The 13520-nt window shown below is 47.6% G+C and overlaps 1 protein-coding gene across 1 annotated transcript in view; it reads right to left on the reverse strand.

The window, feature by feature from the left end:
* Positions 1–13520, reverse strand: part of Dscam1 (Down syndrome cell adhesion molecule 1) — a 194844-nt gene that overhangs the window by 117426 nt on the left and 63898 nt on the right. The gene's annotated exons all lie outside the window — the stretch shown is intronic.

Here is a 13520-nt window from a genome sequence, read left to right on the forward strand (position 1 = left end):
TCGTCACCATTCATGCTGTGTTCATTCTGATTATGATGCCTGAAGACGTCCCCTTTGCAACCGTGATTTTAAATATTTATCTTTAATTTCTCTACGTTAATGTCAACCGACGAATACACACGACATATCATAATGGTGTTCAAACACCGGTCGGCAAACAACTAATTGCTCTGGGATCTGCGTGTGGACGACGTCACTCAGCTACCTGAAGGATGGCACGGGGTGGCCCTGACCCTGGCACAGCAGAGTCAGCGGCTTCCCAGCAGCGCGCACAAAGGACTCCAGCCTCGTTTCCTTCGTCATTCGCGGAGGACCGCTGCCAACCGGTTCTGAACCAGACGCAATCAATCAGTCTGTGACCATCCTATCACTACCTCTGCTTATCTCAGGAAGCCTGGATGTCGAAGAGCTAATCAACGGGACGACGATGAAAGGCATAAATAAAACATAATGCAAAACTTACCAGACAGACGAAGCGTTGGCCGTGCTCTTAAGAAAGAACCAAGAACAAACCTTACCTGAAGGAGGGTGGAGGATTGGCGTGCGCCTCGCAAAGGAGTCTGAACGCACGCCCTTCCCGCGTTTCGTAGGTCCTGCTCTTCTCCACCTGGGTGAGGCTTGGGGGAGCACTACCCACGGGGGCTACCAAAGGGGATGATTTATGAGATCCCAACAAGGGATATAGGCATACCCAAGGGAGCCTTCATAACACGCTATGCCATTCCCATATTAGTACCTTTTACGTCTTACTCTATCCATTTGTGTCTTTCATGTTGTTTCTAACTAGGCCCATTCTCGCCTCTTCCCCCCACTTCGTCTTCGTAAATAACGGGAGACTATAATTGCGAGTCCCCATTGGCTCTGAGGCAGAAAGGTGACGTGAAGCCAAGACCAATACATGATTCACTACGGTGACTCTGGCGTGGGCCTCGCTGACTCACGAGTGACTCATCCTCTGACCCCCTACGAAGATGACACGGCAGCTGCGCGATGAAAATCCATACCCTACTTCCCCTTAATTGCGTGCCTCATTTGGTAGGCTTTCCTTTGTCTTCTTTCCCTTTATTTACTTCTTCACTTTTTTCTCCTGATTACTACATTCATCTCCAATTAAGAACCTCAGTATCAACATGTCAATAGGAGTGGCGTTATTGTGAGAAAGAGTAATTGTATGTCAGTAACTGTGTTTGTGTCTGATAGACATAGGTAGATGGATTGGAAGAGATATGGAAAAATAGTTTTGAGAGAGGGAGAGAGAGAGAGAAAGAAAGAGAGAGAGAGATAGAGAGAGAGAGAGAGAGAGAGAGAGAGAGAGAGAGAGAGAGAGAGAGACAGAGAGAGAGAGAGAGAGAGAGAGAGAGAGAGAGAATTCCACATAGATGGATAGATAGATAGATGGACAGACAGAGAGATTGATAGATAGACAGGAGGGACACAAGATATCAGACAAAAGAGAAAAAAAAAATCAAATCGGCACAGAAAAGCACTCCATATCCAGTCTTTCTCCCCAACCTCCACCCCCACCCCCCTTGCGCATCATAGCAAGCCGACCGCTGGCTGAAACTTTTTTCCCCAAGGAACCTACAGCCCTTCCGAGGTCCGGATAGCGGAACGGGCGCTCGCTCAACCGAATTATTGGCCGAGTGGATCCCCCCTTCAGCCACTGAATTTCCCCTCCTGTCTCTTCCCACTTTCCAACCTTACACAAGCGCCTACGCCCTCGCCTCCGCCTACCCCTCACCTTATCCAACGCCCACACCCATGCCCACCCCTCATCTTCGCCCACACCTATGCCCATCCCTCGCCTCCGCCCACGCCCACCCCACACCTTCGCCCACACCCATGCCCACCCCTCACCTTCGCCCACACCCATGCCCACTCCTCACCGCCCACACCTTCGCCCACGCCCCTCAGATGACGACACCGAAACTGACCTGAACTCGGGCACGGGGAAGCCCTGAGCCTGGCAAGGAACCCCGAAGGCCGACCCGACGCCCCGAATGAAGGTGTTGCTCCTCGAGAACTCGGCGATCTTGGGGGCCTCGCTGGAGAACGGCTCTAGAACAGCCGCGAGAGAACAGGTCAAAGAGGAACACCAGGACATACGGATGAACAGTGGAGCGTCGGCGTAAGGTTGGAAGAACAGGAACCACGTGATTGGAATGACAGCAAGACCAGGTTTAAAAAATACTAAAGTTGTTAATACGGGAAGGATTGTGAATGGGCAACGGGACAGACACATATCATCGAGAGAATAAAAGGGAAAAAATCGATCAGAATGATAAAAATCTTATTGGCTGAGCGCGGAGTTACCTGCCTTCGCAATCTTGAGATCTCTCATTGTCTTAATGCAGTTTTCAGTGTGTGTGTGTGTGTGTGTGTGTGTGTGTGTGTGTGTGTGTGTGTGTGTGTGTGTGTGTGTGTGTGTGTGTGTGTGTGTGTGTGTGTGTGTGTGTGTGTGTGTGTGTGTGTGTGTGTGTGTGTGTGTGTGTGTGTGAGTGTGAGTATGTGTAAGTGTAAGTGTGCGTGTGTCCTTCCTCCTATAAGTCCCATAAACAAACAGAGGGCACCTATATCTCGCAACATAAGCCGCCAATCTTCATTCCTAATTAAAAAAAAAAACAATCCAACACAAAACAGCTCTCACGAAAATTGCTCTTCCCAGCTTCCACTAAGAGATATAAATGGCCAATACAGAGCGCTCCTCCAACTCAAACGCGCGCTAAGTACAAAAGTCTGTACATTCACTCTCGCATCGCATTAGCCTGAAGGTTACCTATGGAGTATTCAGAAGTTGATGCATAACAGATCAAAAAATATCCCTCCGTAGAGATGTCTCCAAATGCACCACCTATCAACATAATCACAAAAGTAATGTCTAAATAAACGAACCGGAAGTATTTATTAAAAAAATGGAAGTAGTAGTACAAAAAAAGACGTCTGAGAACCTCTTCAGAAAGTTCGTGAAGGCGGTCGAGTGTGGGGTTCCCTTTAACCATGACGCAGGGGCCGCCGCCAGCTGTCTCAGCCACCCGTCTGCATTTTAAGGTCAGCCCCACTCATTATATTAAAGCAGTGCCCGCCTTCCGCTCGACAACATATCGCCTCCTCCTCCTCCTCTTCTTCTTCCTCTTCCTCTCCTCAAACTCTAAGGAGGGAAGACCCGGGTTTCACTTACAAACTTTTATCTGTGCGCTTAAAACATCCAGTGAATTGCGTGGGATTCCAAGATATGATTTTTTTCCAACAAAAGTTTGATAACTCCAAAGCCTTTTTTAACATAAGTGTGAAAGGATCTTTTTTATCAAAAAGTGGCGGGTTCCTTCGCCAACTCGAGTGACGAAGATAAGCAACTGAATGCCTGAAGAAAAGCAACCTCCCCCAGAAGCGACGCGAGCGGGCGCAGCGAGGCGATGACTCACCTAAATTCCGGGACGGGGAATCCCTGGACTTTGCAAGGCAGGGCGAAGGCGGTGCCGACGGGCCAGATGTAGGTGTCGCTCTTGGCCCCCGCCGCCACCTTGGGGGCCTCGCTGGAGAACGGCTCTGCGCACACGGACGTAATTGCACGCACGCATGCAGGCACACACAATTACACACACACACACGCACACACAATTACACGCACACACACACACGCACACAAACGCCTCATCAATTAGTTAACCCACAATCTATGCATCATGCAGCACAAAATCTGGAAAAGGGCATCTCCTTTCCTTGCCGTCTCAGTGAATGTGTTTACAGTGACGTCTTGTCTAACCAAAACTGAAGATATTCCCCTAACATAACATCAATAAAATAATAATAATAATAATAACAATAGTAACAAAAACGATAATGATAATTATTATCATCACTATCATTATCATTATCATTATTATTCTCATTATCATTATTATTGGTATCATAAAACAAAAAATTACCTTAATGTTACTAGGCACCTAAAATACGGATAAAAATAAGGACTACACTCAAAACACAGACGCCTTTTCACCCTTTTCACCTTCCCTAGACTCTTCCCCCCTTCCCTTCGCCTCCCCCCTTTAAAAAAATAGCCCCTACTCCTTCAAAAACTCGTCCCGACTCACCTAATGAATAAATAAACCCGACCCCACTCACCTAAACTCCGGCACGGGGAATCCCTGGACCTTGCAGGGGAGGGCGAAGGCGGCCCCGACGCCCCACTCGAACGAGTCGATCTTGGCTCCTGACGCGACCTTCGGGGACTCGCTGGAGAACGGCTCTACGTACACAGACGCGCACGCACATAGACACAAACACACACACACACACACACACACACACACACACACACACACGCACACACACACACACGCACATACGGGTTGGTTATCGTCGTATTCATTGGGTTCATTGGTTGCCGGAAATGTTTGTTTCGTTATAACAAGACGGCCTGGAGTTGTGAGGTTACTAGAGTCGACCCCCGCCCCCCCCCCTCTTAATACAGGGAGTGAAGTGACTTGCAGTTCATCGTTCTCAAGAAGAGGGGGTATAAATGAAGTAAAATTGGCGATTGATTTACTGTGTGATGAATACGTTAGAGAAAAAATATATTTGTGTGTGTAATAATGTTGCTAACAATAATAATAATGATAATAATATTAACAATATTAATAATGATAATAATATTAACAATAATAATGATAATAATAATAATAATAATGATAATAACAATGATGATAATAGTAATAATAATAATAATAACAATAACGATAATAATAATATAATAAAAATAATACTAATGATAATAACAACAATAATGATAATTAAAATAACAACAACAATCAACAATAACATTAAGGTAACCCAATGTTCAAGTACCTTCCTGACCCCCCCCCCCACCCACCAAAGCGCCCTCCCCTGTAAAGACTACCTGAACTCCGGCAGGGGAAAGGCCTGGACGGGGCAAGTCAAGCCAAAGCCCGCGCCCGCCCTCTGCACCATGATGAAGCCGCGCCCGCCGGGAGCCACGCGCGGCGCCTCGCTCGACAACGCCGCTGCAGAAAGGGGGGGGGAGAGGAGGTCGCATACTTTAGCTCTTGACATTTTCATTTTCTCACTTGGCGAGGGATGACGGAGCCCCGAGTGTTGGAGTAGCCGTGATGATGACTTTGTTTTAGGGTGTGTGGCAGTGCCTACGATCGAGTAATGTTCTGTTCACGTAAAAAAGAATTTCATTGTGTGGTAACTCGCAATGCATTTTGTTCAAACTTTGCCGTTAATCCTACAAATGTGAAACGAGCAACGCATTTCGTCACTGTAATAGGCAACGCAAACCCTTTTAAAATGCACGCGTTAATTACCATATAGATGGCAAGGTAGATGGAACAACACGGAGATACGTCTTCCAGTAGCGTTCTTCCTCTTCCCTGTCTTACACTGTCTCTTCTCTTTTCTTGCGTCCCCTACCCATTTCCCCATAATCCCTCACATTCCATACTCCAAACTCCTCCTCCTCCTCCTCCTTTCTTACTCACCCAGCTCCCCTACCTCCTGAATTTCTCGGCCCTCCTTCCGCCCTTCTTTGCTTCCCCCGTCCCTACCTTAGCCCTCCTTCCCATCCCGTCTCTGTCACCGCCCCTCCCATTACTCACGTCCCCCTCCCTGCACACCCACCTATACTCCGGCACGGGGAAGCCCTGGACCCTGCAGGTGAGGGCGAAGGAGGAGCCCTGATGTCGAATGTAGATGTCGCCCCTCGCGCCCTCCGCCACCTTGGGAGACTCGCTCGAGAAAGGTTCTGAAGGAGCGCAAAGCTTGATCAATTTTTGCCTCTTTTTTAACTTAGGAATCTAAACATATTTCGGAGCTCTGAATGTTACGGGTAGCGGTAATGACATTCAGAATGATGAACAACCCACTACGGATTGCCCTACAATAACAAAAAATTCACTCACGGGCGGCATTTTGAAGACAGACACACAACTGCGAGATGAAACTTCCTGAAACATCCAGAACAACCACACTACTTCTCCTACTGGATTACTGACCTAAACTCCGGCACGGGAAAGCCCTGGACCCTGCACGGAATGGCAAAGGAAGATCCCCGCCGCCTGTAGAAGGTGTCGCTCCTGGAACCGGCTAACTTGGGAGACTCGCTCGAGAAAGGCTCTGGACACAAGATCAACATTTTAGTACCATGCCTTGGCCTCGCCCTTTCCATGGAGCACTGAATGCCACTACTAAATACAAAAAAAGTTCGCAGGCTTCTTTTTCTTCTAAGACCTTTGGATCATCGAATAATTAATCATTCAAAACACAAATCCCGTTGACCTAGAACACAACTACTTCGTCTCTGATGTCAAATATTCTTCTTCGTTTGAACACAAACATACCCACACGCTGGCCACCGCTTTCATCGAAATCAAGGAAATAAAAGTGCGGGGAGGGCCTGAGTGACTCAGCGCCTTGCCTTCCACATGAAAAGACACTGACCCAAATTCCGGCAAGGGGAAGCCCTGAGCCTTGCAAGGAATGGCGAAAGAAGAGTCCTTCTGCTTGAAGAAGATGTTACCCCGTGCCTCCTCGGCCACCCTGGGGGACTCGCTCGAGAACGGCTCTGAACACAGAAGTCAACACACTTAGGGGGAAAAAATCTAAAACGGAGCTCTGAATGCCGGACGTGTTGCTATCGCGTTTTTTTTTTTTTTCGTTTTTTTTTGGCGGAGGATGATGATGCTGGCGCTTCAGGAAAACTCTTAGGTAAAAAAAAAAAACATCATTTCATACCAATACGTTCAGATTCATTTCACTCCCACCATTTTCCTGCAAACTAAAACCCGTATGTACAACACCTTAGGCCCTCTCCTGACGCTGGGCAATACAGACCTAAACTTGGGGATGGGGAAGCCTTGTGCCTTGCAGAGCAGCGCGAAGGATGAGCCGACGCCTCGAGTGAGCGTTTCGATCTTCTCTCCCTCGGCCACTTTGGGAGAACCGCTGGAGATCGGTTCTGAACCCGAAAACGTCAGATTTATAATAACATTCTTTCGTTCTTCACACGGAGCTCTGAATGTTGACGAGACTGATAGCTAAACGGTGGAGAGCTAAATATAGGAAATTAAACCGAGCTGAATGCTCTTTCGAATTTGGAAATGGTTGAAAATAGAAACGTTTCGCCATCATGGACACATTTTAGTCATTATTATTCTCTTTTTCACATGAGAGGAGGAGGGAGGGAGGTAGAGAGAGGAGGAGGGAGGGAGGTAGAGAGAGGTGGAGGGAGGGCGGTAGAGAGAGGAGGGAGGGAGGGAGAGAAGGAAGGAGCGAGGGAGAAAGTACGTGGTAACCTACGCTCCATCGGTTATAGCCGTTAGACCTTCGCTTAAGCTTCCCTATCTTCTGAAATCGAAAGGCAACGGATCCTCCCAAGGAGATACAGACCTAAACTCCGGCACGGGGAAGCCCTGCGCCTTGCAGGTGAGGGCGAAGGACGACCCGCGGGCCCTCTTGAAGGTGTCTATCTTCTCCCCCTCTGTCTTGGGCGCCCCGCTGGAAACAGGCTCTGCGCGCCAGACAGTCAGCTTAATATCGGTAGTTTTAGCATACGTGATCATTCGACGAAGCTCTGAATGTCGTAGGTCTGATGTGTTAATGTGTGTCTCCCGATAATATTTACTGTATAATTGTCATGTAACGATATATGACGAAAGTACATACGTCAGGTATAAGATGTCGTATCTACAGGGTGTGTTCCAACTACCTAGGGTTACTCGACAACAGCACCTTTCATGACTATTGCTGCTGCACGCGCCACACGTTTCCCATCCCGATACAAACCTAAACTCCGGGACGGGGAAGCCCTGGCCCTTGCACGGGAGGGCGAATGAGCTTCCGGAAGCCCGCATTAAGTTGACAATCCTCTCTACCTCTGACACCTTGGGAGCCTCGCTGGAGAACGGTTCTGGACAAAATAATTTCATGAATGTCTGGGTCCGTGCCTTAATGATTATCATTATTCTTCTCTATTCTCCCCTCTGCTCACCGTTCGCTTTCTTACCTTGTACAAAAGTACTCGACTAAATTTTGGATTATATTTTTTACGTTTCCATTACTTTCTTCCTTTTGAGATAAACAAATTATAGGCAAGTGGTCATAGCGTCAGTAATTCTATATGGACATTTTGTATTTATAAGAGTAAGATGTAGCGACGGTGAGGCCTGAAGGGAGATGGAGACGGAGGAGCATGAACAAAGCATAAGGGAACAGTGGCCTTCGCCTCGGCCGCCTCATGATACCGCTTCGGTTCGACGACATACCTTTAACATGGGAATAAATGCACGGGCCAAGCAATAAACAGCACAAAATACCATGTAAGTAAGATGTACTCCAACTATCAACACTCCTAAAAAAAACAACGCATCTCATAGCAGACAAATCTTTACAGGCGAGATGCACCCGCCAGCCCTATACAAACCTAAACTCGGGGACGGGGAAGCCCTGGCCCTTGCACGGGAGGGCGAATGAGCTTCCGGAAGCCCGCATCAGGTTGTCGAATTTCTCCCCCTCAGCCACTTTGGGCGCCTCGCTAGAGAACGGTGCTGAACGAGAACAACTTGGTGACTATCTGATTGCTCTTAATAATAACTAGCTTTCTACTTTATTCCTTCATCATTCTCACCGTCCTTAGTTTACTTTGAAAAGTGCACAATTGTGTTCTGAATTACCACAGCTCCATTAAGATTTTCATGAAATATACAATAGATACGTGTTCTTATATAAGCCATTGAACATGTAGCTACTGCATAAGTCTTATGTGTATGAATCATTAGCGGTGAGAGAGGAAGGAATATAGAGATCGAGGAGCATGAACGAAAACCACGAGGGGCCAGTAGAATCACCCCGGCATCTTCGAGAGATTTATACTCATACTTCCCGCATGTTAGAACTCTAGATGGGTTTTCTTTTATTTCAAAAATACCTCATATCCTACCTTTTAAATAAATTAACCAAGAAAAAAATTGCGGTGGGACTTACTGTGGAGTCATGAAGATTCTTGCGAAATTATCCTGTACATGCAATTTCTTACCTTAATATACTGATGGCAACTGAGCGACTTGTAAAATTATAACACGTTTATCCCTGAAGAGATTTACTGACATTCCCCTAAAAAATATGCGCATATTCCATATCTTTGTTATGTTCTAGAATTAGATTCACTCGCCGTAGTATGAAATATGGCAAACTCGCACCGTAGACTTCACGCACACAACTCTGACCTGAATTCGGGCACGGGGTGACCTTGCGCCCTGCATGGTAGCGCGAAGCCGGTCTTTGCCCTTCGGATGATGATCTCGCCGTGGGCGCCCGAGACCTTGGGCGCCTCGCTCGAGTAGGGCTCTAAGACACGCCCCTTAGGTTAAATCCCATTCCACTTTTGAGGAGGCTGTTATGCACTGGGGACCCTGCGACACTCCGAAACTCACTATAATGAAGCGTGCTTTATGCGTCGCCATAGGAACTGGTCCTAAAAGTGTTGGATAATCCTAGTAAAAGATTGCGTAGATTTTTTTCTGAATTTACTCAATGTTTACGAATCGTTCCATCCCATAACCCGTGTTTGCTTGAATTTCGTATTCTGTTTTAACAGACATATACTATTTCACATATAAATCTAAAAATGATTCTTTTGTTCTCCCACGTTTTGTTCTCTGCTATATTCTGCTGCGTTCTGAGTTCAAAGGAACAATGCATACCAAATGTTACCTACCTTTTTCTCCATGCAATGTTTGCGCAAAATATATTCTAGTGCTCTGTTGCCTCACGTAAAACACATCATATCCATTTGATAATTGCACAATCTTGACGAACGGCGATGAGCGTCTATAACAAAGAGACTTTCCCGAACCGACTGGTCACCTGTTCTCATGGGGCACACTAAGGCACACACTGACCTGAAGGAAGGCACAGGGAATCCTTGGGCAGGACAGAGCATGGAAAATCCCGCTCCTTCCTGCCTCACCATGGCGACTCCCTGCTCGCCCGAGACCTTTGGGGACTCGCTGGACAACGGATCTAGTGCCAAGGAGTGCCAGGGAGTTGCATTAAGGGAATCGAATCAGCTGATCTGGTTATAGATACTCTGGTTCCTGAATGGTTGGAGGTACGGCTAGACGAGACAGACGGCGGGGAAGCATACGATAAAGTAGATAAAGTTAGGATGAACTACAAATGAGGATAACTGGGACTATGTGCCTTATATGTCTTAATCAATCCCACATATACATTTCTACAAGCACACACACACATACATCCACAAATGATTCTCTTGAGAGTTGTCTCCACGCCCTCACCTGAACTCTGGCAGCGGGAAAGCCTGGACTTTGCAAGTGATAGCGAAAGCCGACCTCCTTTCCTTCGTCAGGATGTCGCCTCGAGCGCCCGAGGCCTTCGGGGCTTGGCTCGAGAAGGGCTCTAAAAGGGAACAGAATTTCGCGTGATGCTGGATCGTCCCGCGCTGGAGACGCCCTTGGAGGAGGCGAACCCCGCTGGCTGCGGTTAAGAGGCCCTTCGAGATAGGGCTGGTGTCGAGGCGCGTCTGAATCTGTGCGCACTGGCTTACGCTGGTCTCGCTACGCTGTGTTCGTGTGTGTATGTGTGTGTGTGTGTGTGTGTGTGTGTGTGTGTGTGTGTGTGTGTGTGTGTGTGTGTGTGTGTGTGTGTGTGTGTGTGTGTGTGTGTGTGTGTGTGTGTCTTTGCCTTTGCGTTTGCGTGTGCGTTTGGGTGTGGGCGTTGGTGTGAAAGTCTGTGCGGGCGTATATGCGTGTAAATGACATATGTCAATGTATATGACATATCTGCGGAACATATGCATACAGACAGGGTGGCACATATAAAATCATGAAAACATACGCGCGTATGTTTAGAAGACCATCGTACCGAAGGGCAATTTGTCCACATTTCCCCCTCTAAAGAAAATAGTTACTGCTAACCTGTACTCGGGCGTGGGATGTGCCTGGGCTTTGCACGTGAGCGTGGAGGGCTCGCCCACGCCCGTCTCTGACACATCAAACCGTTCGCTGACAGACAGGCGTGGAGCGGCCAGGCCAACAGGTTCTATTTCCAAAAATAGTTAATTGTAAATCACGCTGACAAAATCATGTGTGAACCTTAAGTAGGAAGGGAATACGTTTTGCCGTAGGTTATTTTTAACACAAGCATACATAATACATATATACATATGTTGTGTGTGTGTGTGCACACGCACACAAACTGTATATATATATATATATATATATATATATATATATATATATATATATATATATATATATATATATATATATATATATATATATATATATATATATATATATATATATATATATATATATATATATATATATATATACATATATATACATATACATATACATATACATATGCATATGCATATATACATATATATACATATATATACATATATATAAGCAAATATTGTGTGTGCATGTGCGTGTACGTGTGTAATGGTTCGTACTACATGTATATAGTAATTTTCACTCCATTGTACCTAAACTGCGGAACGGGGAAGCCCTGGGCAGGGCAGAGAAGAGTGAAGCTGGAGCCCGACGCCCTCAGGAAGGTCGGAGACTTAGCATATTCTGAAACCTTCGGGGCTTCGCTCGACACTGGCTCTGCAGAGGTAAGATTGGACAGGACAAGCCTCTGAGTTGTTTGAAGATGCCGCATTCGGTCACAGCTGACACTAAGAACAAGAAAGCCTTCGGTGTTGGGAGAAGGCCTTTTCGCAGATTCAAGAGTCAGGAACCCCAGACCCTAGAGCGACATGCACACACAGACCTGTCCTTCACCCACCGCCCTTTGGGACTAACCTGAACATCGGCAGCGGGTGCGCCTGGGCCTCACACAGGAGCGCCACCTCCTGGCCCCGACCTCTCATCAACTTGTCATACTGGGCTCTACGTGGCACCTTGGGCGGCCCTCCTGCCACCCCGTCTACGACAAGAACAAGCATTCGTGTCATTCGAGTGCCATGCGTTGTCATCTACAGTATGCCGGAAATCGGGTACCACTACATTCATGTCGTCGGAAATTTATGGGTATCACGTGTTGTAGTCTGTCGTAAAACATGACTCCACCATGTTTTAATTGTGGAACAGAAGGAAATCCCAAGAAAAGTTTAGCACGAATGCAAACTTCAATCGCCCTTCCGAAGGAGTCCACCAGAAACTTACCTAAGAATACCTCATCGTCACACTCGCCCTCGACTTTCACTAACGGAAACCCTGTGCTTACCTGAAGACGGGCACCGGGTAACCCTGGGCCTCGCATAGGACGGCGAAGCCTTCTCCCTCCGGCTTGGTGAACTGGTTAAACTTGGCCACGGGAGGAACCTTGGGCGGCCCGCTCGACAGGGCGTCTGATGTCGGTCGTATATTAACTGCCTTGCCTAATCTATGCCCGGCTTTGATTAGAGTACCCAAGACCGCGCTACACGTGTTTTTGGTCAAGCGAGACGCGATGACTCTTTAACGGCGTACTGAATTAAAATAAATATGGCCTTCGAAGATGGAGTACATGTAAACCTAAGAGAGATACAAATCTCTACAATAAATCTATCTAAAACCTTCAAACACATTTTTAAAACATTGACAACGACCTAGCTAACCTCCCTACCTGTAAGCGGGCAAGGGATAACCCTGAGCCTTGCAAAACATGCCGAAGCCTTGCCCGCGGTGCTTCGTGTACTGAAGGAGCTTCACTTCCTCGGAGACCTTGGGCGGCCCGCTGGACAGGGCATCTGGCCACCAAGAAGGAACATCAGTAAACCACATCTTGTAACAATGTTGCGTCGCCGCCTGCATGCGAAGCCACCCGGCTCCTTCCGTCCACTCCCTCCCTCCCACACTACCTCCCTCTTCCTGCTTCCCGTTTCATCAAGTTTTTTCTTTAGCTCTCTCCTTCTACTCATCGTAACATGACGCGCACGGAACGAAGGCAATGTGTGTGTCAAGGAAAGCACAAGTCAACAAACCGTACTTGAAGACTGGCACCGGGTATCCCTGGGCCTCGCACGGGATAGCAAAGCTCTCTCCTGTGTCCTTGATGAACTGGTTGAGCCGCGCCTGAACCGGGACTTTGGGAGGGCCGCTCGACAGGGCATCTGGTTAGCAGTGCGATGGACATGATTGACAACGAGGACATTTAGTTAGCAAAGGAGCACTGGTCGGGATGCAACAAAACGAGCTTGCACGCACGCACGTTGTCTCTCTCACACACACACGCACACAATACCTGAAGGTCGGGAGCGGGTTGGCCTGCGCCGGGCACAGAAGCGCGAAGTTGGAGCCAGATTCCCTGATGTTGGTGGACAGCCTCGCGGTCATGGCCACCTGCGGTTTCTCGCTCGACATCGGGTCTGTGTGTTGGCCTCGTGTGAGAAGCTACAGCCCTCCAAAATATACATGTACTCCTCTTTACTTGTATGTGCAGAACCCCAAGCGCGTGCGTGTGTGTGTGTGTGTGTGGACGTTCTA

This window comes from Penaeus vannamei, chromosome 4 (assembly GCF_042767895.1).
Source record: "Penaeus vannamei isolate JL-2024 chromosome 4, ASM4276789v1, whole genome shotgun sequence".
NCBI classification, from domain to species: domain Eukaryota; kingdom Metazoa; phylum Arthropoda; class Malacostraca; order Decapoda; family Penaeidae; genus Penaeus; species Penaeus vannamei.